The following is a 5,343-nucleotide window of genomic DNA, read 5'->3' on the forward strand; positions in this document are numbered from 1 at the left end:
TCACATTTTGAAAGACAATTGTCTAACCTTCTAAGGGAGCCCTGGTGGCCTAGCAGTATGTAGTTGTTCTGCCAACTCAAATGCCTGCAGTTCAAATCACCAGGGCTCCACAGGAGGAAGGTTGACAATCTCCTCCCCTGTGATTTACTGCCTTTGAAAATCTGCTGGGATGCCAGCTATGAGTCAGTTCTGACTCCATGATACATAATAACAACACAATAAACCTAAGATGGTCCCTGCCTAGTAGTTCAAATCCACCAGCTGCTCCACATGAGAAAATTTAGGCATTATCCTCCGGTACAATTTATAGCCTATAAAAAATCCACTGAAAGATCAGCAATGAGTCGGGTCAGATTCAACAGCAATGAGTTTTAATTTGAGGGGTTTTTAACCTAAAAAAAGAAGACCTGGTAGCACTGTGGTTAAGTGTTTGGTTATGGTGATTTGAGTCTACAAGCTGCTCTGTAGGAGAAAGATGTGGAGTCGGCTTCCGTAACAATTTCTTTGAAAGCTCTATGAAGCAGTTTTACTCTGTCCTCTAGGGTCACTGAGTCTGAATCTATTCGACAGCCATAGGGTTGCATTTTCTTGCTTGTTGTTAAACCTTCCAAGAACTTCAGGGTCTGTTGCCAAGATGTTTTAAGAAAATAGGATTTGGAAAGCCAACATGGCGTCGGCCGTGCTAGCACTGAGGAGGCGGATAGCTGTTACAGAGCAGTTAAGCCCCCTTCAGGCGACAGCTCTTGCTGTCAGATATGCTTCCAAGAAGACAGGTGGCAGCTCCAAAAACCTGGGTGGAAATTCACCCGGCAAACATTATAGCATCAAGAAAATGGAAGGTCGCTATGTTCATGTCGGCAACATCCTGGGGACTCAGCACCAGTTTCGTTGGCACCCGGGAGCCCACGTGGGGCTGGGAAAGAAGAAGTACCTGTATGCCTTGGAAGAAGGGATAGTCCGCTATACTAAGGATGTCTATGTGCCCAATCCTAAGGACGCAGAAGCTGTGGACCTGGTCAGCAGGCTGCCCAAGGACGCTGTGCTCTACAAGACTTTTGTCCACGTGGTTCCCACCAAGCCCGAGGGCACTTTCCAGCTGGTTGGCATGCTTTGAGCTCCTGGTTGAAGCCATTGGACAGAAATTCGATCCCAGATGCAGTCAAGGTTCGAGGATGATGACAAGGTCTCTGAAGGAAGAAGAAGTCTGCTTGATAGAGGTTGTAGGAGACTCTGTCAAGTCAGCAAGTTGGGAAACCTGGGGTATTTAAACTGGGCCAGATTAAGTTAGTTGGACAATAAAAAAAAAAGAAAATAGGATTTGTGAAAAACAATGTATTCAAACTTTGTAAATAAATATTTTTAAAAAAAAATAAACTAAGCAGAAAAAAGAAAATAGTTGGGTTTTTTTTCCATAAGGATAGGTTCCCTTTAATAAATGATCTAGGTCCAGTAGAGATCTCATAGCTCTTGTCACTGAAATAATTTGGATCCACGTTGTTGTTGTTAAGTGCCGTCGAGTTGAGCACGACTCATAGTGACTCTATGAACAAAAGACCTGAACCTTATTCTATAACTATTGTTGTTTATCTAAGTTCATAGATATTCCAGAGGCCATAGCCTCTTATTAAGTTATTTCAGGCAAATTTTTTGCCTCTCTGTGCCTCAGTCTTCTCATTTGCTTAGTGACGATAATAATATCTGCCTCATATGGCTGTTGGGTTTTTTCCGTCTTCATATTGTCATTTTGAAGGCAGTACAAGGGAAGCTTTTAGCAACCACTTCAATAGCAGCTTAGATTATCACTGCTTTAAACCCACTGTCTCTTTTTTCCTGGGACTGAATACTTTCCTGGGACACAAGCCTTTCAGTGCTAAAACAGTAACAAACTCAGACAAATCAGGACAGTTGTTTTCTCTAAAGTCAGACCTCTCTGGAGCTCTTCAAATACTTATTTATACGTCATGTTAGAGGCAAACAGCAGCTGTGAGTAAGTCAAGTCATTAGTATCAAATCAAAACTGATTTGTGGCTGACCTTTCACTGGGTTCCCAAAGCTATAAATCACATGAGAAAAGTTTACTTCTTTTTCTCCCATGGAGCCACTAGTAGATTTGAACCAGCAGAGAGGTGGGCTAGTAGAATGACACCCTATGAACTACACCAACTACAACCTAAACAGCAGTTATAGGCCTCAGCTATTCAACATGGAATCTTTGTTGTAGGGTTACTGAGGTCCCCATATCCATCAGCTCTTCCAGATAAACTGGACAAAAATATACAGGATAGAGCTCATTTCTAGGTTTGCTGGAATTCTCTATGCCAGTATTGCCCCTAGTTCTGCTATATGTATTTCTTCATTCGGTGATATATTTCATTTTTAAAAAATATATAAGTGGATCAACAACAACAGCAAGAGTAAACTGTGGATCAACAGGACTGTAGAATTCTTACTCTGGTGGCCCAATAGTGTTTGAATGAACAAACAATTACCAATTGAAATGTATGATTTGAGTGTTTCAGAGACTTCATTTATGAAGTAAGGAGACACTAGTTGGAAATCATACACTTCTCTGGCAACAGTTTCTTCCCTTGACCAGCACTAATTCTCAACACAGCGTCTTAGAATCTAAGACAATCCTATTGCTCTGGTGAGGAGAAATATATCTATAAGGAGCATTCACAGAGTTTTAAAATTTGACCATCAAGTATCAGAGATACATAAGTTGTTGTTGTTATGAGCCGTCGAGTCGCTTGCGACTCATAGCGACCTATGTACAACAGCCCTAAACTCTGCTCTGTCCTGCGCCAATCGCACTGTCTCCGACACACCCATCCCGAGTACCCCAGTCACTGAATCAATCCACCTCATAGAGGGCCTTCCACTCCTGCGTTGTCCCTCTACCCTACCAAGCATGATGTCCCTCTCCAAGGACCGGTCCCTCCTTACAACATGTCCAAAGTATGTCAGAATCCTTTCCTCCAGGGAGCCGCCGGTTTAACCATTTCCAGGATTAATCTGTTTGTTTTCCTAGCAGTCCATGGTATCCTCAATACTCTTCTCCAGCACCACAGTTCAAAGGCATCAATTCTCCTTCTATCCTACTTAGTTACTATCCAACTCTCTGATGCATAACAAGTGATAGCAAAGACCATGGCCTGTAACAGACGCACCTTAGTCTCCAGAGAGACAGTATTGGAGAGGTCCCTAACAGCAGATTTTCCCATGGCAATACGTCTCTATACCTTTTCAACCTGTATGCAGAACAGATTAAAAGAGATATATATACACAAGTATAATCATAGACACCTATACATCATTGTAATTAGTGGTCATAGAGTTAATTACCATGCCATGACTATAGAACTGTGGCACAGAATTTATTTTTGAGGCCTATGTCTTTACAGAAGCAGATTGTCAGTGCTGTCTTTGGAGTTTCCTATAGGTGGGTTCAAACAGCAAATCTTTCAGCTAAGCAGCTGAGAGCTTAACTGTTGGTACTACTCAGGGACTGTATGTATGTATGTATGTATGTATGTATGTATGTATGTATGTATGTATGTTGTTGTTAGCTGCCACTGAGTCAGCTCCAACTCACAGTGACCATGTATACAACAGAACAAAACACTACCTGGTCCTGGGTTATCCTCACAATGCCAGGCTAAAGTCATACATTGTACCCAGCTATGTTCCATAAAACGTGATCTTTGCTCAATATACATTTTGTGGGACACTGCTTGCATACATTAGAAGGTGAGAGTTGAGGGTCTAATTGGTCTTTCAATGCGCTGTCAACCCATGATGGACAATTTCCCCCTGTGCTGTTTACTGCTTCTGATAAACTCACTGGAGAGTCTGATAAATTCACTGGAGAGTCAGCTATGAGTCAGTTTTGACTCAACAGCAATGAGTAACAGTTGTTGTTAGGTGTTGTCAATTCAAATATGACTCATAGCTACCCTATGAACAGCCAGCCTGAAACCTGCCCTATCTTGTCCTATCCTCATTGACAGTGAAGTCACCACATCAATCCTTCTCATTGGGAGTATTTCTCTCCTTTCCCAAGCATGATGTCCCTTTCCAAGGAATAGCTTTAAAGTCTCACAGTGGTCTCAAAGGAGTTCTGGTGGCATAATGTTTTGCGTTGCTAACCCGGAGGTCAGCTGTATGAATATACCAGAAAAGAGATGGACAGTCTCCTCCTCGAAAGATTTACAGCCTTGAAAACCTGATAGAGGGTCGCTATGAGTTAGGATCCAGTCAAAGGTAGTGGCATTTTCTCAGGCTAAAAACCTTGCCACTCTCATTTCACCACTAGATGGCGTATCACTTTAAAAAAACCAAACAATGTTTAAGACCTTTATGAACTTTGTAACTAAACCAGAATAAAAATTTTTTAAAAACAAACAAACAATAAGCATCCCACCTTATTTGAATAAAAAATTATTGAGGAACTTCTTACCCTCATTTCCAAGTCATAATTGATCCTGCAGCGAGTTTTCGGAAGTAAATTGTCCATCTTTCTCCAACGGTGAATTCAAACTGCCTGTCTTCAGGGTTGGCCACACAACTTCCCACCCATTAAGCCACCAGACGTCTCTCATTTGGGCATAGCCGGAGACCTGTCCAAAGTACTGAAAAGCAACTGTATCAGTGTGGAGACTAAGGTGTGCCTGATACAGGCCATGGTCTTTGAAATTACTTGCTATGCATCAGAGAGCTGGACAATGACTACGGAGGATAGAAGGAGAATTGATGCCTTTGAGCTGTGGTGCTGGAGAAGAATGTTGAGAGTATCATGGACTGCTAGGAGAACAAAGAAGTGCAGGGTTGAGGGCTGTTGTATATAGGGTCACTATGAGTTGCGGTGACTTGATGGCACATAACAACAACAGCATTTTATATATATATATATAGAGAAAGAGAGAGAGAGAGAGAGAGAGAGAGAGAGAGAGAGAGAGAGCGCTGCTGTTGTGTAACATAGACTTGGAACTGACCCATAGCTGACCCTCCAGTGGGTTTTCAGAGACAGCTAACTGGGACAGCTAGAGGGATTCGAACTGCATGCCTTCAGGATTGCAGTGCAGCTTATTGCTACTAGGCCACCAGAGCTCCCTATATAATATATAATACATAAATTTGTTGTATCATCGCATGCAATATTTTAACATTTTAACAATATTTTAATTTAATTTTTAACAATATTTTAACATTTTAATCTAAATTTATTTATTGTTTAAAATTAAGTATGCCAATTCTAGAAATAAACAGAAAAGTGAGGAAAGACAATGTTCTCAGAGAGAAAGTTGCACAAAGGGTTCATGGGAAAGGATAATGGGTATGAAC

At 41.5% G+C, this 5,343-nt stretch overlaps 1 pseudogene; it reads left to right on the forward strand.

Moving 5' to 3' along the window:
- The first annotated feature begins 667 nt into the window (after positions 1 to 667).
- On the forward strand, positions 668 to 1,114 carry LOC102867856 (annotated as a pseudogene).
- Positions 1,115 to 5,343: the final 4,229 nt, after the last annotated feature.

The sequence above is a fragment of the Elephantulus edwardii genome, unplaced genomic scaffold (genome assembly GCF_000299155.1).
Source record: "Elephantulus edwardii isolate Elephantulus edwardi_28Jun2011 unplaced genomic scaffold, EleEdw1.0 scaffold00083, whole genome shotgun sequence".
Classification (NCBI taxonomy): Eukaryota; Metazoa; Chordata; class Mammalia; order Macroscelidea; family Macroscelididae; genus Elephantulus; species Elephantulus edwardii.